Source organism: Lacerta agilis, chromosome 2 (genome assembly GCF_009819535.1).
Source record: "Lacerta agilis isolate rLacAgi1 chromosome 2, rLacAgi1.pri, whole genome shotgun sequence".
Taxonomy (NCBI): Eukaryota; Metazoa; Chordata; class Lepidosauria; order Squamata; family Lacertidae; genus Lacerta; species Lacerta agilis.
The window spans coordinates 38,462,504-38,484,229 of record NC_046313.1 but is presented as its reverse complement, the minus strand read 5'-3'; the positions used below and the strand labels follow the sequence as shown (position 1 = coordinate 38,484,229).

At 45.0% G+C, this 21,726-nt stretch overlaps 1 protein-coding gene across 6 annotated transcripts in view; it reads right to left on the bottom strand.

Moving 5' to 3' along the window:
- SHISA6 (shisa family member 6) overlaps positions 1–21,726 on the bottom strand; it is a 256,732-nt gene that overhangs the window by 199,004 nt on the left and 36,002 nt on the right. The window lies entirely within an intron of this gene.

Below are 21,726 nucleotides of genomic sequence, written 5' to 3'. Positions count from 1 at the left end.
TCTAGTCCAACCCCCTGCAATGCAGGAATATGCAGCTGCCCCATACAGGGATTGAACCTGCAACCTTGACGTTATCAGCAACATGCTCTAACCAACTGAGCTATCCATGCTGCACTAATAGTATGCATTGCAGAGTCCAAATATGAGCTTGCAAGTGCATGAGTCATAATAGCCAAGCTATCTTTGTCCAAGTAATGCACCAGCCAAAGCTGGTGATAAGTGCTCTTTGCCACGGAGCCCACCCTGTTCCAAGAGCACTCCTAAACTTTGTACCTGTTCCTTCAGAGGGACAAGTTCCCAATTCTCAGAGCTGGGAAGTACTCACTCACAACGTCTCACTGTCTTAGCAGGATTCAGCTTCAGTCCTCTACTGCTTTGAGGCACTGGTTCAACTTGTGCACAGCCTCTCCTGGCTCAGATGTGTTTTAGAAACATAGCAGTGGTGCCCTCCCTGGGTTGGGTGTAAGGCAAAAGGGTGATATGGCTGGGGGAGCTGCAGGTTAAGGCTAGGGGAGCTCCAGCTCCCATCAGGCAGCATGGCCAATGGTTCTAAGTTCAAAACATATTCTAGTTGGGTGAAGGCTGTGTTTGATTGATGCTGCTTTGTGGGCAACCCTCATGTTGAATCCTGACACCAGAAGAGTCACATATTTTGTGGTTTGTTGACTGAGCTGAAATGCTCCCTTTAAGAAACACCATCTTCCCTTTCCTGGGCATTTCCTCTATTGTGTTCCTTGAAGCAAATATGGTATATACCGGTAATCCTAGAACCCCCAGTAAATAAGCTTTAACAGAGTGCCCCTACTCAGAAGGAGGTGGGGTGGAGGCCCATAACTACAGTCATGCTTTTATTTTACGCTTTGGCTATAAATGATGGGAGAAGTAGACCACTGGGGGAGCAGATTTGGCTCAGGGATCACAGCATCTCAACCACTGTTCTGGATGCCACACTCCAGATGGGAGCAGCGTGGAAACCTGAACAAGTGAGCCATAATCTATCAGCAAGCCTACCCAGGCATATAATTTCATTACCTATATTTGTTTAAAATGTTTTAATGATTTTATCTGCATTTTAATAATAATTATTTTATGTATATTTGTTATCTGAATTTCAGCTGCACATTGTTTACAATTTCATTATGCACACCACTTAGAAAGCTTTTTGATTAACAGGTTTATGAACCTTTCTAAATTACTAATTGACTAAATGAAATGATATTGGGAGTGGGAATAAATGACAAGTACTACAGTGAGCTTGCATTTCGAGAAAATACTGTGGCTTCTATTTTGTTGCTCCCCTCCCCAACCCCTGCAACCGCAGCCATCCCCAAACAACCAGGTAGATTGGAGGTCAAACAGAAGAACTGAGCAAAGATATACTGGAAATAAATCAGTTGGTTCCCCAAATCCCTTTCCCCAACTGCGAGTCTCAGGAAAGGGTCATTGTGAAACATCATTTGTTACATGCATTCTAGCTGAAATCATATTCCTTTAGAAGCGTCATATGAGGATATGCTCCAATAATTATATATATCCCTCTCTACCTAATCCTCAATTACCATTCTTTTCATTGTAAAGCTTTGGTACATGAGCATTTACTTTGAAGGGCTGGGAGGGGCACCAGAGGGCCAAATGCAGCAGGTATTATATAGGGTTTTTTAAATCATCATCATCATCATCATCATCCCATGGTAGATTGGCAGTAAATAGCTTCTGCTGCTCTCTGCCTCTGGCCATGATGTGAGAGACAAAGGGATCCAAGGAGTAGAAGCAGAGGAAGCAATCACATGAAAAAATGAAAATCCAGACATGGGCAAGACTTCCATTGTGTTTCTTTTTAAATTAAAGCTCTTCCCACATGCCTTATCTTCCACTAGTTCAGCATGTGGATTCTTAGAATTCTCAGAATGTGAATATTTAGACCTTTTTTTTTTTAAAAAAAAATTCACCTCCTTAAGGAAACTTCCAGCTTCCACTATAGAGCATGCAAGGCTGCCCTGCAATGAAAGTTATATATTATTGTTTTTAAATGGACTGGCATGTTCTTCTTTCCAACTTAGAGTAGCTTCCCAGCTCTTTTAATGTGTCTATAGAGAGTAAAGTGGTTTTCTACAGTGCTACTTGACTGAGGTTGCATCTCCTGGGTCTATCCTATTACTCACAACTGGGCTGGCTCCAATTGCTATGGTTGGTTCTCCTGAGATCAATTCCGTTCTCTCTGTCTTTCATTTCAAAAGGCAAAAAAAATAAAATAAATAAGGAGGTTCTGGAAGACAGCTGTGCCACACTGGGAAAAGAAGAGGTTACCACACACATCTTTCTGCTATCCTTCAAGAGATGGAAGTAAATCGCAGAGGAAAATGACTCCCGCCCCATTGAGGCCAGACAAACCCTCAAATGGATGTATATTTTGCTCACTACACAACAAAAGCCAAGCTCTTCAGGGCATTCAGCTCAAAAGGGAAGCACTCCACTGCAAACACACCCTAAGTAAATTGCAAGAGGAACAACCATGGTTGCAAATGTCATTTATATTCCCAGCTCGAGAATAATGGGATTATTAGAGCTGAACTAAGCTCTTGTTATCCACCTTTCAGAAATGTTATTCCTAAACACAGGTTATAAAACAGTGAACTCTCTTTGGGTACTAACATTCCAGGACGGATCTCCGCTATTGCAGGGCTGTATGTACCTATGAAGGACTTGAATTTGAGTTTACCACAAAATGTCACCTTAGGGGAAGAAAAGAGATGCCCTGTGCTTTCAGCTGCCTGCTCAGCTGATGGTTTTTTTCTTTCCGTTTCCCATTGTTTGGATAATTTCAGTGACTTGAGAGACAAACAGCACAAACAAGCAGTCCTAAGAAGGTGTGGGTTCTCTGCATGCCCCAGGAAGGGAAGGAGCATCTATTTATACTGTCAATCAAGCATAGCCACCTTAGAGATTGTAGAGAGACAGCTGCAGCTCACAGCCTATGGTAAATGAATCCCCCAGGGCTAAGGAAGGGCATTTCAAGTGCAGAGGGGCTCAGAGGCAAAACTGTTATCACGGCTGACTACCAAGGATGACCTCAGCTTGAGGAAAATGATCTGCCTAGAGAGGGCTGGATGCTGCAACATCCTTTCCTGCAGGGACTTTATTTCCCCGTCAGCTTTAACATCTTTTTCTGCTTTGCCTTTGCTACACATGGGGAGTATAAATTAGCACAGATTGCCTGGATAAGAAATGGTACGTGAGGCAGAGGATCCAGAAAGCACTGTTTCACTGAAGAACAAATTGCAGGCAATTATATAAATACACAGGGACAGGACAGACACATGGCATTATGAGGGCATCCAAGGCTCTCTCTTGGGCTAAGAAGCCTCTGTCCCAGTGCAGATTTGATGTGGCTTCTCCATTCACCTGAATAATAGGAAGCCATAAGAATAACTATTTGGTGGCTGTAACTGGGCAAAAGGGTAGAACTTTATCACATACTAGTGGTTTAAGCCCGTTAAAAAAACGGGCTAGAATATATGTGGAGGGGGCTGGCGCCCCACCCCCGCCCGCCTGCCAAAGCCTGCTTTAGCGGGTGGTCGGGGGGTGCAGGAGAGGCAAGCTGGGCTTCTCCGTTAAAGCGGAGAAGCCCTGCTTGCCCCCCCGCCCCCCACCCCCCTGCCAAAGCCTGCTTTAGCGGGTGGTCGGGGGGTGGAGGAGAGGCAAGCAGGGCTTCTCCGTTAAAGCGGAGAAGCCCTGCTTGCCCCCCCGCCCCCCGCCCGCCTGCCAAAGCCTGCTTAGCGGGTGGTCGGGGGGTGGAGGAGAGGCAAGCTGGGCTTCTCCGTTAAAGCAGAGAAGCCCTGCTTGCCCCCCCGCCCCCCACCCCCCAGCCAAAGCCTGCTTTAGCGGGTGGTCGGGGGGTGGAGGAGAGGCAAGCAGGGCTTCTCCGTTAAAGCGGAGAAGCCCTGCTTGCCCCCCCCCCCGCCCCCCGCCCGCCTGCCAAAGCCTGCTTTAGCGGGTGGTCGGGGGGTGGAGGAGAGGCAAGCAGGGCTTCTCCGTTAAAGCGGAGAAGCCCTGCTTGCCCCCCGCCCCCCGCCCGCCTGCCAAAGCCTGCTTTAGCAGGTGGTCGGGGGGTGGAGGAGAGGCAAGCAGGGCTTCTCCGTTAAAGCGGAGAAGCCCTGCTTGCCCCCCCGCCCCCCACCCCCCTGCCAAAGCCTGCTTTAGCGGGTGGGGGGGCGGGGTGGAGGAGAGGCAGCAGCGCCATGCAGGCCAACGGGGCAGGAGGGGGTCAGCAGCAACAGGCTCTCCTTGTAGCGGCGGGAGCAGCATCGTGACCTCCCTCTTCGGCTTCCCCTCGTCCTCTGCAGCCGGCGTTCCATTTCAACCGCCCCGCTTGAACTGCCGACGCTGCTCGTGGCCCGGTGTCTCTCTGCTCCAATCCCTGTGTCCCTGGGGCACATGCTCAGTTGCGCAAACCCAGAGACACACAGACTGGACGCAGAGACACTTGCATTTTATATATATAGATTGTAACTTCTTCAGAAACTCAACCTAAGGGTGAGGGTGGGGGTAGGGTTGTCAAACACCTTAGGTTCTATTAAGTTGCCAGTATTGGAAGTCTGAAAGGTTGGCAGCTTCAAGATTTTGCTACCCTGCATCCCAAACCTACTATGTTCTTTCTGGCTCCACTGTACACCAACCAACTTTTATTCTGACTCCATCCTACTGGATTTGTCACTGATCCAGCTTGGTCTATGCTGGTTCTGCCTCCTCCAGCCTCACCTTTAGAAATGGGGTGGCAACAGAACTTGGGGTGGTTATACCCTGCAGTCTACAGTATTAATTCTGAATTCTTCAGCAAGGCTAACCAAATCTTGTACTCAGATTATTCAAAGATGCATAAGACATTTGATATAATAGAGCACTTCACAGCATTCAGAATCATTTCCCCAAGTGTGTGTGTGTGTGTGTGTGTGTGTGTGTTTGTGTGTGTGTGTGTAAAAGACAAAGGAGGAAAGGTCTGAGATGCCAGAATTATAAGAACAGAAGGGGAAACGATCTATAGGCAAGAAAAAGAAATTATGTTTGGATGTTCCATCTAGAAGTCCATTTAGGTTTTGACCCTTCAGCAAGCCTTTTCCTTCCCTTCATCCTGCAACCATGAGGGTTAAAAACAATACCACCCTATTTATTAAAACAACAAAACCAGAACAAAATATGAGATTTTGAAAATATATTGCAGACATGCATAATGCACGAGCCCTGTTCAACATCCACTATCACTTTGCATTTCTGTGATACAACCATTACTAGAGAACACTGACAGCTATAGGAGATGCCTACTGAGCTTGCAGCTGCAGAAATAGGGATACATTCTCTTAATACAGTGGTATCTCTGGTTACGAACACTTCTGGTTATGAACGCTTCAGGTTATGAGCTCCGTTACCCTGGAAGTAGCTGCTCCTGGTTGCAAACTTTGCTCCAGGATGCGAACGGAAATCGCACACTGGAGGCGTGAGCGCAGCGGGAGGCCCCATTAGAGAAAGCACACCTCAGGATAAGAACAGTTTCAGCTTAAAAACAGACCTCCGGAACATATTAAGTTCATAACCAGAGGTACTGCTGTAGCGTGGTCTGTGTTTATGTAATTGGAACCATGCATTACATATTTTCTATATGCCGCACATGGTCATGCACACATCTTTTCCACTCACCATTTTTCTCTGCTTTGCTACCTGCTTCTTTCACATGTACCCATCCACTTCTGTTCTTCCCTACCTCGACTTGCTCACCATTTTATAAATGAGCTCTAATTTTCTCACTTTCACATCTCACCACCCATCCTTGGCATCACCCAACTCTTCCATTCTTCAGGGACTATCTAGTTCAGGGGTAGTCAACCTTTTTATGCCTACTGCCCACTAATGCATCTTTCTTGGCGGTAAAATTTCCTTACTGCCCACCAGTGCTTGATGGAAGGAGGATTCAGCTTGTGCCATAGAACCCCCTACCACCCACTTAGAATCCTGAAACTCCCACTAGGGACCAGGTTGACAACCCCTGATCTAGTTAATGTGACAGGCATTATCAAGAGCATCCCAGTAGGCTGCTGAGAGGGGACACTATGGGGCTGAGGATGGGAGAGTCAATTACTCAAGGATACAATGGAAGTCAATAGCAGAGCAAGGATGGATTCTTATTTTTTATTTTTTATTTTTGCTATTCCGTATTCATTCATCCATACCCTCACCCCAAATCCTTCTCTGTAACCCCAGGCATGATTTTCATTAGAATCTGCCTGCCATGTGGCATCTTTATTTTGAAATGCAGAGGATAAGACACAGGGAACACATACATGCCGGTAATTGAATCAGGGTGAATAATAATAATAATAATAATAATAATAATAATAATAATAATAATAATAATAATAATATTTTATTTATACCCCGCCCTTCCCCGCCAAACCGGACTCAGGGCGGCTAACACCAATAAAATCAATGCTACCAGGGTATAAGGTCACCAAAACAGTGGCAGACTTTGGGTTCTCAAGTTTCAGCAGCGCCCTGTATGACTCTAAAATTCGGCAAGCCCCCTTGCACTCTGTTCTACTGCATTTTTGTGGCGCCCAGTGTGGTTGCACCTGTCGTGCTGCTCTAAAACCGTCTCTGCCAGTAAAAAGCAACTGTCTTGGGATGCGTACACACCATTACATTTCAAGCCCTCCCCCAAGGATCCTCGGAACTATAGTTTGTTAAGAGTGTTGGAAATGGTAGCTATTCTGAGGGGTAAACTACCATTCCTAGGTGTATGTATGAGTAAAATGTGTTTTAAATGCATGGTGTGTGCACAGCCTAAGTGGTGCACTGCAGGTCAGATACTGACAACATCATGGCTTATCTTCCTATAAAGTGTAAGTCCGTTGTCGTGCTGCAGTTTGGGTGACCACCTATAGGTGACCATGCCAACTCCAGTGTGAGGAACTGCTGGCAGGCAAGCAAGCAAGCTGTGTAGGTGGCAGGCAACCCAACTGAGCTATTTGATGGATGAGGGAAGCACTGTGAAGCACCTCCCCACCTCTGCTAAATGCACCTGTAGTGGCTGGCCATTAAACATGCCAGCAGTAAAGCTGTGCTGATCAGCAAGCTATCTAGGTATTCTCTTCTGAATGAGATTGAATGCGAAAGATAATCACGACAATGACTGCAATAATAATACTCAGGATTTACGCAGTGCTTAATAGTTTACCATCCTGTATGTATATTACTAATACCTGATGGTTCCATGTAAGGCCTCTTGCTGTGACAACAACAGGTTTCACACCTCTTCTCAGAGGCATGGAGAGTTTTCATATATATGTATACAGCATTATTAGCAGAAGGACAGAACCCCCTCTTTTCTACATTTTGCCCTCCAATATTAGGTGGCAGTCCAGGCTGCCATGTGAACCTTTACACGAAGCAGCTCATATCTCCCAGATTCTCAGACATTCAGATTTATAAAGTAATCCTTCAGTGCAAAAACTGAACAGAAATATAATAATAATAAATTAGCCTAGTGCAGGAATAATAGAGCCTCTGGGATAGCTCAGTCAGCAGAGCATGAAAGTTTTAATCTCAGGGTTGTGGGTTCGAGCCCCACATTGGGCAAAATATTACTGCATTGCAGGGGGTGAACTAGATGCCCCTTCTGGTCCCTTTCAACTCTATAATTCTATTATTCTGCGTGTACAGCAAACTCACATGATACTGCTTTCCCCTATCCAGAGCCATCAGGACAGCACTCCTCCCAGTGGCTGGCAGCTGCCATTTAACAAATAAATAAAAATTCCAGTTTGTGTGGGCAAAAAGCATTGCCTCACTGGTTCAGAATAAAACTTCGTGGTAACTCCATGGAGTGTCATAACCATTACGTTCAGCAGCCTTCTGCCTGTTTTCGTCTCATCACTAAATGACTCTCCTCAAAACTGGGAGCAGGATTTTGGCTCAGCCTACGTAGATTAATTGTTCATTCAGGAACTGTGATGTCAGTTATCACCCACGACCAACAGAGTGAACAATGGCTGACAGCAACATATTTTTAAAGCACTGACATTTCCTACACAAGCTTGTTTGAATGTTATGTTCTTCGTCAGAGGCACTCCTTTGGGTTCTCATAGAAATTGTATGAATTGTAGAGGTGGAAGGGAACCCAAGGGTCATCTATCCAACCCACTGCAATGCAGCAATCTCAACTAGATCCTATATGACAGGTGGCCGTCCAAACTCTGCTTAAAAAAATCTCCAAGGAAGGAGAGTCCACCACCTCTTGTGGAAGAGCTGTCAGACAGCTATTACTGTCAGAAAGTTCTTCCTGATATTTAGTCAGAATCTCCTTTCTTGTAACTTGAAGCCATTGGTTCGTGCGCTAGCCTCCAGAGCAGGAGAGAACAAGGTTGCTCCACATTCCATGTGGCAGCCCTTGAGATATTCAAGACGGCTATCCTATCTCCTCTCAGTCTCCGCTTTACCAGGCTAAACATACCCAGTTCCCTCAACCGTTCCTCATAAGGCTTGGTTTCCAGACGCTAGATCATCTTGGTCACCATCCTCTGCATTATATAATGAAATAATTTATTATTTGCTAAATCTGTATACCGTTCTTCATCCAAAGACCACAGGGCAGTTTACAACATAAAAATTCAAAATGAGAGCATAAAATAAATAATAAAAGGTAAAGGTAAAGGTACCCCTGACCGTTTAAGGTCCAGTCACGAATGACTCTGGGGTTGCGCGCTCATCTCGTTCTATAGGCTGAGGGAGCTGGCGTTTGTCCGCAGACAGCTTCCGGGTCATGTGGCCAGCATGACTAAGCCGCTTCTGGCAAAACCAGAGCAGCGCTCAGAACGCCGCTTAGCTTCCCACCGGAGTGGTACCTATTTATTGACTTGCATTTTGACGTGCTTTCGAACTGCTGGGTTGGCAGGAGCTGTGACCCGAGCAACGGGAGCTCACCCCGTCACGGGGATTCAAACCTCCGAACTTCTGATCGGCAAGCCCTAGGCTCTGTGGTTTAGACCACAGCGACACCCGCATCCCTTAAAATACATAATAAAGATAAACAAAAACAAACCAATAACCCCCCTCCCATTCAGCCAAAAGCCTAAGTCATACAGAAGCTTTCTCACTTGGTGCCTAAAGATATGTAATGAAGGCACCAGGCAAGCCTCCCTGGAGAGAGAATCCCACAAATGGGGAGCCACCACAGAAAGGGCCCATTCTCATGTTGCCACACTCCAGACCTCTCGTGGGGTAGGCATGTGAAGAAGGGCCTCAGATGATGATCACAGGGTCCGGGGTGGTTCATATGGGGAGAGACGGTCCTTGAGCACCCCACATTTGAAATCCCCCCCCCTTAGGAAAGCTCACATGATGCCAAGCCTCATATCCTTTCAGGAGCAGGTGAAAACTTCATCATCTGCTGAGGCATTCCACAATGTCATCTAGCGGGGCTTGCTGTGAATTATATGTATTGATGCGGCTGGATTTCATTGCATAAAATGCTTTTTATTTTTAAATGCCATTTTAATCCTTTTTATTGTAACTTTTGTTTTAAAGTTACCCTGGGTTTTTGTTTTTAGCAAAGAAAGACTGGCTCAGTAATATTGCAAATGAATGGATAATGGAGAGGAAAAATACAAGCAGTGGACGGAGTTGATCTGCTGTGCTCCCAAAATTTGAATCCCCTTCTGCAATTTTTAAGGCTTTTCTTGGAGTATTCCTGCAGTTTCTAGAAGACATGGTGCTGGGGCTTTTTAGATGTTCATGGGGGAGCTAGGAGGCTTATCTCCCATCTTAAGCAGCTTTTACGCCAGCAGTCTCTGTGGCAAACGTGGCCACAATAACACTACCCCAATTAGCTCAACTGCCTTGTCAGGTTTGCTTCACCAAATACGTGCCGGCATGTCCAATTAAATTCTGCTAAGCCCCAAAATTGTTCTTAGTTGTTAATAACTTTCCTATCACTCCTATTGAAAGCTGCCTTATTATGAGCCAGGAGGAAATACCATGTCATTTAAAAAATAAAAAAATAAAATGCAACTAGAAGGCAGCCCATGCTATACTAGTTCTGAGGTAGGGGAGGGCTACTTCACAGGTGAGACTTTCCATTTATCCAAATGTTAACCGTGCCTCCAAAAATCAGTGACAGACAGGAGTTGGACAATTAAAGAGATGCTCTTACTAGTATATGAATTGAACTGCAACGTATGACCCCAGGTTTGGGCATAAATTTTGTGCCTGCTGTGGCTTTTAAGGATTAATTAGATAACTTTTACCTCATGCACGATAGGCAAGGGAGCAAGCAAGTGTGGGCCGATGTATGTTGATAAAATGAGTGTCCTCCATGTCAAAAGCCTCTCCAGATAATGCTTTGCATGCTAAGAAAACTTTGAAAAGTTTATGGCGGAAAGTTTCCCATCTCCTCCTTTCTGCTCACAGTCACCTGCACACAGCCACACCAAGAAGAGTCTCTCTGTAAGGTTTGGTGGCCATCCTGAATAATGCCGTATAGGCTGTGGGAGCTGCTAGAGGAGTGGAGAATCACCCCAATATTTTCTCTCATCCTACATTGTTCAGGAGGCCTCCTGACCCCTCCAGAGAGGCTCCTTAGGGGATACAGGTTGTTACAGCAAGGAAAAGAAAACTTTCTTTTGTTAATTCCTCAAGTTAACCTAGTGGCAAAGCCAATGTCAATATAGATAGATACACGGACAATTTTTACACAGATATAACATGCTTCTGCTGCAAGGACTTCTTGTTCCAAAGTAACGATATTTTGGAATATACTTCTCCATTTTGGAAATGGAGAAGATGTTATTTCCACCCTAGTTAGGGGGTTCAGTGCTCACTGTGGACTGTTAATATTGTTCCCTTGGTTGTACGAGTATCACAGACAGTTGTGGGATAGTTCCCACGACATCATTTGTTTCCAGAAAAATCCTTCTTTTCCACTTATAACTATCCCATTGCAGTGTTGGGGACACACACACACACACACAACACACACGTTTTAATGTTTTTAACCCACCTGGGACCTCAGGGTGAAGATGATAATGATAATGATAGCCTGCTCATCCTCATCCTCATCCTCATCATCCTCATCTCATAAATGATTGCCAGATTTTAAGCAATCATTTAGTAATACTTCCTCATCAGTTGTGTGGGAGTGGGCTATTACACTACTAGTGCTGAACTGGAACAAGGTCAAATGTTGTACTAAAAATAAATCAGATTGCTGGAGGGTCCTAAGCTGAAATAGTGAATATGGTTGTTACGCTTGTCCCAGGGAATAAGCGGGGGGGGGGGGGGTAAAGTAGGTAAGTAGGTTATCTATGTCTGTGGATGGAAGTACTTTTCTCAGGCAGAAATTAGTATGTTAGTCCTCAACCTCAGGGTGGGTTCTGAATGACAGCGAAAAAACCTCTTGGGATACACAAGCCTGCTTTGCATAAGACCATGAATTGTTGTACCCTTCTCTATGCATACATTTTGAGATGCCGCTGATTATATTGTGCTCTCTCTCTCTCTCTCTCTCCTCTCTCTCTCTCTCAGGGCTTGTCACATCTCCGCTTGTGCTGTGCCTAGAAAGCACAGGGCCAAGTGTTTTTTCCTTGACCATGCTTTCTAGACATAGGTCTGAGTGGGTTTTCTCTTGCCCTGCTCCTTTCCACTCTTTAGCAATAGATCAGAACAAATGGCAATTGCCATTTGCTCCAATTGAGTGCCAAAGAGTGGTTTTCTCCAGGGAAAAGCAACAGGACAAGAGGAAGTGTGGATAACACCTCAGATGGATACAATGCTACCCTGTCCAATACCACCTGGCAAGTGTTAGTGAGGTTTTATAGGGCTACTGTCCTTTAATTTGAAGTTTCCTTCTTGCAGCCTGTCTCCTTTATTGCTTCCTGCTCAACAGGGTCTCAGTATTACTGAATTGTCCCTTAAATACTCCTTAATTACTTGCAGTGGTTGGAGGTTAATTACAGAGCAAGTGCTTGTTAATTAAAAGGCACGTAATTTCACAATTCCAATAATAAATACTGATGGTTTTTTGTGACAATATAGTATGGTACAGAGTACTGTCACCTCTTTTGCTGCTGCCCAAGGCAGCCATTTTATGTTGACACCCATAGCACTTTTACCTCATTTTCTACCCTGCAAAAGCACTGGTATATATGGTATCAGGAGCAATTGTTCTGGAAACCAGTGAGTACATCCCCCGAAAGGGACAACCAAGGAGCTACTAGTAAAGCTGGGGCAGAAACCAGAGGGAGGAAGCTTCTAATTCAAGAGTCAATTTTGGGAGACCTATGTTGAATGGCACTTGCTTCTAAGTAGACATTACAGCAGGCTCTAGCCATTGCAATTGGCATTGCCAGATATGAACTAATCTTTTCCATTTTACTTCTGAAAGCAGTGCCTCAGTATAGGAACTAGTGTGGGAGCAGCCATTGTCTGGGCTGGTCCTGTAATTATCCCTGCCACCCTTGGTGTCCGATTCCCAATGTAAAAGCTGCGTGGGGGACATGCTCCAAGTGTGGCTTCAGATATAATGCTGAAGTGAGGGAAGTGAATTTGCATTTCAGGTTTCCCTCTAATATCAGGGATGGGGGACAAACCCTTCTTCCCCTGCAATGAAGTATGTGAGTGTAAAATGCGGAGACAACTCACAAGATCCCACTGCCAGATATAGGTGGAACTTAATTCTTTTACACACACCCACACCACCACCACCTGAACTTCTGAGGTGCTTGTGGATTAGTCCTTTGTACATTCAGGTTTTTGTTTCGGCATGTTTGAAGTCAGACTAACACTATATCTGCACACTGGATGTACAATTCAGCTGTATGACACAGCATTGTGTGTTGACTTTCTATCCAACTTACCTATATTATCTGTGCAGGTCAGCTTGAGTTTCGGGAGAACCCTAATGCTGCCAGACCCCAAAAGCTTAAATAGAGACATTAAACATGTTAAAATGAAAAAGATGGAGGGTTGAAGCCAATGAAGTCATCTCATTAGCTAAAGGAATTCTGCCTGCACAATGGTACTTTATCTATCTCTTCTTGAATGCCCCAGTGCACCCTCAGATCTGTTTCTTTGGTTCTCCCAGTCTTCCAGAGATTTGCAGGAGGCAAGGGGCACACAGGGAGAGGAGAGGAAGAGGAATTTCATTGGTCAGGGGGAAATCCTTGCACTGATGGGATGACTTTGTGGATACAACCCAGAATTAGCATAAAGATAATGTCATTTTCATTTCTCTAGCTTTAGGATAGGCTGCTGTTACATCTTCAGACTTTTCTCTGCTGTCTGTGGGGCTCAAAAAGTTTTAAAAGTTAAACTATTTCCACTGATGTCACCTTGTGATTCTGGTACCTATGGACCATTGTATATTACACAATCAATGTAACAATGAAAAAAACAAGCAAACAGACAATTCTCTGCGCCCCAAGAGTTTACAGTTAAAATTTAATAGAAGGGAGGGAGCAGAGGAAGTGGAGAATAGGAGAGGCAAGAGCAACAGATGAATTGAATATGGACTTTGCATCAGCTCTGTATGGGGGCCAAATAACAAGAAAATTCAGCAAGGTGATTCAGGGGTCCCCCCTCCCTTCCTTGTTTAAGTGCAACATCAATAACACCTTCTCACAATGAGTTGGAACACATGCTCCACCAGAGTGCTCTGCTGCTAGGCTTCTATACTTATCTGTGCCTATACAGCTATATGTTTTCCTGTGTAAAATCTCCATGTGGCTCTAGGTCCAAGGGTTTTGCAATAAGTCAGGCTGTTGAAAATGTTGCCTGCTGAGCAGTTGAAAAGCTCTGGGTTTATTTTGTTTGTTAGTTTGTTAAAGTACAGCAGTGAATGATTTTTTTAAAGTTATTTTTTTTAAATCCTACTTTCTTCTGCTTTAACAAAAAGAAAAAGAAGAAAGAACCCAGAGCTCTTCAGATCTCCACAGGAAGACCAGTAGAGCCTATCAAAGGACACATACTACCTGCAGAAAGACGGGCTGCAAAGTTTTAAAAAATGTACAATACACATCACTTGATTACCTCTCAAACGCATGGACCTATTAGACAGGCTTAATCCATGCTGGGGAGGCTCCTGTGCCTATAAATTTCATCCACTTTGGCTAAAAGAGGGAAAGGTGAACGCTGTTTCTTACGATTCTCAGTTATAGTGAATGAGGAACATAGAGTTTTGCTAGGCTTTGTTTTACACAGAGCGGCTCAGGAGCTGAATATATTACTGAAGGGAGATGCACTCAGAGTCACTCAGAAACAGATCAGAATTCTGTCGCTTAACTCTGAAGATAGCCTTCCTCAACCTGGTGCCCTCCAGATGTTCTTGGATTCCAAATCCCATCATCCCTGACATTTAGCCATGGCTGACAGGTGGCTGACAGGAGCTCTAGTCCAAAAGACCTGCAAGGCACCAGGTTAGGGTGGGCTCTGCTAGATGGCTTATGCAATAATTGTTCCAGAGCAGTATTTATGCTGATTTACTTAAATCCTTCCATTAGGAGGCCTTGGAACATTTTGCTCTATCGGATTCTGAGAGAGGCAGCAGGAGCAACATATCCTTCAACCTTTTTACAGGTGAAAATAGGGCTGCTCCTATACATGTGGGTATGGAAAGCGGCAAAGCTTGACAGCTCAGTGGGAGTGGCCTGCTGGACAATAGATTTTTCTCATATATAATATTCAATGTTAATTGTTTATTAGGCAGGGCCAGTGCAAGAACCGTTGCTGCCTAAGGTGAACAACAAGATGACATCCTCCCAGACCCCAGTCCATGTGCAAAAGCTGACCAGGTGGGCAGTTCAACTCTCACTTCGTTCGCTAGTGTTCCTTTGCAATGCCTGAGGACAGGTGATTTGCTTCACCTACTCAGCTTCATGAAGTGTTGAAGGACAGAGCTGCCAATGTCACAGCCTATTAGCCCAGGCCAACAACAAGGCACAGGAGGATGGGTGAAGCTGGGTAGGCTGCCACTCTCTCCACAGCATCCCCTAGGTGAGGTAGCCTTCTTGTTTTGCTTAACGGCAGGGCTGGCTCTGGAATGATACTGTGGTGATACCGAGAGTTAGCTGAGCGATGATCAGAGGAAGGGTCTTTTCAGTGCTGTGAGGCTCATCTGTCACCAAACCTGATGGCTTTCTGGTACCAAGTGAAGACCTTTTTTATTTGTCCAGGCTGCCTAGCCTAACTGGCTTTTATTGTTGTGTTTTACTGCTTTGCTGTGTGTATTTAATATTATTGTTTATCTTCTCATGACCCTTGTGAGCTGCCTAAAGAACTTAATATAAATCTCATAATTTACTGATTGGTTCGTTAATAAAAATATAGCACTAATCCACATTCAGTGTTCCCCACCCTGTAGAGGTAGATAGTTGGAGCTGGAAGAGCAAGAGAAATCATGGCTGTATGGAGCCAAGTGTAAACTAGCAGAACATAAGAGGCTATAGTAGCAGGGATGTGCTTACTGCTAAATGACACAGAGCTGAAGGCAGGTGCACCTTCTCAGACAGAAACGGAAAGGTTTGGATCTGAGAAATGCTATACAGAATATAGAACTTCAGCAGGTGCATATTATGCAGGAGTGAGAGAAGTTGCACCTGCTGAATTCCCTTTTACACATAAATATTAGAAGTAGAGGCATCTTGTCCCTTTTTGCTGCTTGTCGCCTTATGAAGGAGAGAACAGAAGGGATTATTCAAGCCTGGCTCCATGCAGCAAGGATACAATGAACATTACAGAGCTGTTGCCAACCCACATACAGGATGTTCTACATTTTCTTTGGCAGTGTCTCAGCTGCTTCTGTGCACAGGAATTTGACTGCAAACCAAGGCATGTGCCAGCTTGGGAAGGGGCCTCTGTGTTTGTGCCTGGCGGGAAAAGGTGGGAGGGGGTTCTCTATAACCTTCCATTGTTGGACACACAGCGCTGCAGTGTTTAAAACACTCAGGGTGGAATACAAACACAGAAACATATACCAAGTCAGAACATTGGACCATCTACCTCAGTACTATCTACACTGACTGGCAGCAGCTTTCCAGGTTTTCAGATAGGGTGTCTCTCCTAGCTTTACCTGGAGATGCTGGGGATTGAACCCTGGGACCTTCTGCATGCAAAGCAGATTCACTACCACTGAGCTACATCACTCTATTACAGACAGTTCTGTCAGTACAAGCATATCAGCTAGCAAGATGGAACAATGTCCCCTCCCACAATGCACTGTTGTGGGGGTTCTCCTAATCCCCCCCCGAGCCAATTTGAGGGGGATGGGGGCATGTTGGGGGAGGGAAGAGAGGTGGGGGAAGTGTTGGTGAGCAGGTGAGCTTTTGCTCCGGCCCTGATAGTTAGACATTAATGATGAGAAACTCTGCCCCGGGGCAGAGTCAAGACATGGATTTGTGTGCTGAACTGAGGTTTCAGTAGCAAGGGAAAGTCACAATCTGGCCAGAGGACCACTGGGAGGTTGCAACCCTTCCATCCCAGCAAGGAGATCCCCTGCCTTGAACAGGGTTTAAAGGCCTGTTTCACAATTCACCCTGGCATTGTGGCATCCTCAACTGGTCTCCCTCCTTTACCTTTTTTCACTCAACTGCCTTTTCTCTGGTTGTAGCTAATTTCTCAGACTGCAAGGCTAAACTAGCTGTATATGTTTTCTTAAAAAATATTGACCCTAGAATGATTTCCAAGAGCACCACAGATGTGCTCATCATAACAAGCTCTCTGAATCAAACAAACCCATTTGAACACAGGCTCATGCAGCCAGCCAAGTATGCACCCCCATATTTCAGCTACTTAATAGTTTACTGCCAAGGTTTCTCAGGCTGCTGAGATTATAAATTATACACGCAGGCAATGATGCATCACACTGCCCAAAATTAACAAGAGCAATATTTACATTGCAGCATTGGAACTTGGGCTATCTCCCTTGATGCCTGGGAACTGCTGCTCTGAGTTTCTGATAGTGACACAGGAACTAGGTTACTGAGTCATTAAAAGGGTAGGGGTGCAGGGGCTGTCATCTTTTGATCCAATCTCTGTAGTTGTGCGATTTACATGCGCACATTGAAAAGATTGCACCCAGTGCCTACACGATGCCACATAGGATGCCCTCTTGTGATATTAGGAAATCAACCTGGTGTGGGGCAGTACAATTAGTCCTGGAAGCCAGTCACTGTAAAATGGGGGGGTCACCCATTAAGGTTCTGACAGCTGCTCAAAGTTAAATGTTCCATTTGCTTTTCCAAGTCACAGCCTAAAGACGTCATGGTATTTGTCTGACTCCTGTTTGTGGGTGAGTGGTAGAACTGAAAGCAAGGGTTGATGACTTGTCAAACTGCAGTAGAACTATATGCAGGGACCTAGTGATAGGCTGTTCAACATCACTGAGTGAGTCTGTGTGTAAGGGGGGGGGGGTTAGGTAGCTAGGAGCCTGTGACTATGGCTAGCCACTAGAGTATGCTTGAAAACCCTTCAGAGGGGTGCCCGCCTTCCAACACTGTTCTTGGAGTTACACTGAATTTTCAAAGTGTGACAGAATAAGAAAAGCAGCAAGCAAGCTGAAGGACTCAAATACATCAAGCAAGGCTACACACTAATAAAAGTTATTTATCCTGCGAGCAACGTACACAATAGGGAGATGAGATTGCAGTACCCCAGATTTTTAGCTCCCTCTTAGCCAAAGAGACAAAGCATATATGAGCCTGATAATGCCACCTGTCATCAGGGCAATGGTGGCTCAGAACCAAACTGCAAATCTCTCCTCTCAGTTCCCAGTAGCTAGCATAATTTTCCACTGATGGGGAGCCAATTCATCAAGGTGACTTAATTACAGTTGAGCTTTGCCAGCTAAAAACTGTATCTGGTAGCTGCCTCCATCACTGTGGGCTTACCCAAGGGATTCTTAGAAGGATCTAGCAAAGCATTAATTCCTAATCTGGCTCTACTAAGGCATTCCACTGGGCAGAAGACTCTTCTCTGGCAATGTATTTCAGCCATATTTGGGAAGGGGAAGAGATTGATTCCTCCTCTTCAAGCTGATTAATCACTTTGAGCTCCTCAGTGTTATACCTCGGTGGCTGTCAAGTATTGGTGGTGGAGAAACTCAGTTCAGTTCATATGTAATAGTGAACCTACCCAATTTGGACTTTCATAAACAGTACACAAACCAAAACACTGTCTGATGGGAAAGGCAGGGCCTGCTATGGGAGTGACGTGTGGAGCTGATCGAAACTCCATCAACTTTCCCCTCTAGCAGTCCTCATAAATTTCTGCATCCAGGGATTATATACTTCTGCACATTACACATCAACATCAGCAAATGGGCAGAGATGATAGGGCCCTGTAAAACACACTTACCAGGACAGCAGAGCACTGCAAGCCTGAGGACGGATTCAAGCAACAGGCTAGACATAGCTTATGCAACAGGCAGGGACTGCAGTATGCTTCACTTAGAAGCAGGGTAAAGCAAAAAGGCCAAGTAGCACAAGGATCAGCCAGCGATCTGTGTTCACACAGGCACCAAGAAGCCAAAATGGGGAAAAAATCATTTAGCAGTCCAACCAGGCGAGATGGGTAATTATAGTATGCATTGTGCCCTCTAGTGTTCAGCTTGAGAAACAGCACAGAATTCCCTCAGTGCCTCTGATGACATCCTTTACTTGAAAAAACCATGTGCCTGAGGCATATCTTTTCTTTTACCTCTGACTTGGCCACTCCATTCTATCCCCACATGATGATACAGCTCAGAATTAAACTGCCCATTCATTATGGAGACACTTTTCAGGTGTCCTGATATTCATTGTGAAAATGGGATTGTGCTGCTGCTGTTCACAGTGAGGAGGAAGGAATCCCATGGAATGCTGTGCAAGAATCTGGAGCTGAGGAAGGGTACTTCCTATCTTGCATCTATCTATGATGCAAATATTATGTGCAATTCCAGAGGAGAAATTCTGTGTCTTCTCCAGGGTCGATTGAGCCAGGGCAAGCCTGAAACATTCAGGGCAGAATAGAGAGAAATGAAAAGTTGCTTCCTGTGGTGACCTCACAGATTCATTATGACTCATATGGCACCCTAATCTAGGGATGGATGAAACAGCCTTGATCCAGTCCGTGTCCTTTTCACATGAGTGGACTGTGTGCATCTTTCAAATCTGCATGCTTTCAACATATTTAAATTATTTTAGAAGAATTTACAAGATGGTCTCTGCGAGATTCCCTGGTTCTTTCTTTCTTTTAAAAATGGCAGTGTGTTACAGACATGCTATCCCTTCCTGCATAAAGGGTAAAATGTACCTGCGGAGGCAGCCATGTGATTCGCTCTACAATTACAAAGGAAGGAATGGCATGTTATAATGTACCACCACTTCCAGGGGCTTTTCACTCAAAGGTTTTTGATTGATTGATTGATTGATTGATTTTAGCAAATGTGGCATGTGCTAAAAGCAGCTATAAAGTACTGTTTTAAAAAAAAAGACAGAACCAGGGAAGGCGGCTTTGGACCCACCGCATCCAAAAGGAAATTGGACTGACGGTGTGCTCTGGAAAGGTTTGTGGGCATGCTATTTAATCCACATGCCTGTGCTCCAATCTAAGCATGGTTCATCAAATGCAGATTAGGGAGGTTTGTTCCAAATTCTGCAATGAATTGAAATCCTGCCCCCTTCCCTGCGCTACTATTCAAGCTTGGTTTCTATGCTAGCGGAGTGTCACACCTAGGGCTGTCCCACAAGGCAAGACTAGGTCGAATGGGCTTCAGTTACAGAGTGGAATCTAGCCTACAGGGGGGAAATGGGCACTGCCCCCAACAACCTCACTTTGCCCTCAGCCAGCCTCTACCTATTTGCTTTTTTACTCCAAACCAGTCCAGAGGATGGCAACTGGTTGCCAGCTCTCTCTTCCTCAGTCTCAGTACAACTCAGCAGGGAGAAGGATAAGGGCAAACCTAGAATCAAGTGGCTTTGCCCACCATTTGGCTCTAGCTTTGCTTGCTGCTGGTCTCCCTGCTTTCTACCCCCACCCATCCCATGGTGAACCAGCCACCACTGAAATCCCAGGAGGATAGACATAGCTGTCAACTTTTCCTTTTTTGCGGGAAATTCCCTTATTATAGCATTGGGAAACAGCAGGGAGGGTGACAGCTATGTATATAGCAGTGGGGAACAGCAGGGAGGGTTGACAGCTATGAGTATAGATTTTGGGTGAACATTAGGAGAAACTTCTTAATGGTCTGACACTAGAACCATTCAACATGGTGCAGGAGGGTGAAGGGCTCTCCTTGCTTGATGTCTGAAGCAGAGGCCAGGCAGCCATCTGTTGGAACAATCTAGCAAATAAAACATTTAAAGTGTGTTTTAAGTGCAATATACAATGTGACACTAGGTGGCAGTGATAAGCCTTATGGAAAATTCAATGTATTTTTTTAATGCTTAAAAAAAAACATTTTCAGAATTTTTTTAATACGTGTGTAGATTCCACCCAATGGGTTGCAGTAAATGGCCTGGAAGGCTCCCTCTAACTGTGGTTCTGTGGGGTTTTTTAGGGTGGTTTTTTTTTGGATGGCTGAATCATTTGTAGTTGCTAGGATATTGTAGGTATGTGGGCCAGCACTCACACCCCCAATTTTCCTCAATCTGGGACCTGTGTGCTAATGTCCCCATGTGATTCAGCCATGTAAATGTTACCAGAGCAGGATAAGAACAAGGTGCTGGAGATGACAAGCAGACTGTGCCATATGAATCATGCCTCAGATGCACCCAACTGTGTCCAATTGCTGGGACCCAGATTTTACATTACATTTCACTGGCTCTGTCTCAGTTTGGGGCTTCGTTGCCATAGGTTGGATCAATGAAGCAGCCCTATTTGGTTAGGATGGAGATGTTGCCCAACTGTTTTATCTGGGACATGAAGCATTCTTATGTACAAGAGATCAACTTCTCTTTTTCACGCACACATATCCAGTTAGGGTGGGCTGCTGGTTCCATATCTTAGTTTTATATAGGGCCATGTTAAATATGAAGAGGGAGTATGAAGGAGGTCATGGGGGCTCTTCAGTGCTCCCAGAGAACCTGTGCCAATCATTTTCATGGTGTGTCCCCCCCCATGGTCCCCCCCCCATATTTTTATTGTTTGCTGGCAACTGTTGAAGTCTCATTTTTTCCTTCTTAAAAAAAAAAAAGCCTTCTTGCTGGCAACTTGAACCCACCCAAGTAGGGATCATTAAAATGCCCTGTAACCAATCAAAAGGGCCATGGGATTATGTCAGAAAACTCAGGTCAGAGTGAGGGCAATACTTTCAATCCTTACTCTGCATGGGTGATCCCATACAGTAATGGTTTCATTAGCAGTAGCATTATGGTGTCATGCCATGCAGGTAATCTGATTTATCTATGCAACAGCGTCACAAAATCAATTCAGAGTGTGGTCAATGATTCATGCCCTCACTCTGAATAGGCAATACTTTTTGCCCTGTTTAGAAATGCACCTACGCATGCAAACACACACTTCAATGAAAGGATAAATGCAGGAGCAGAGCTTCCTACGTTCCATGCTCTGCAAGTCTTCTCTCTCTCTCTCCTCTCTCTCTCTCTCCTCTCTCTCTCTGTCCTTTGGAACCAGCATGCACTAGAATAGCCCTTCTATTGTGAATGCAATTTATTTATTTTTGCTTAAGCTCATCCTAAATCTGAGTCTTCC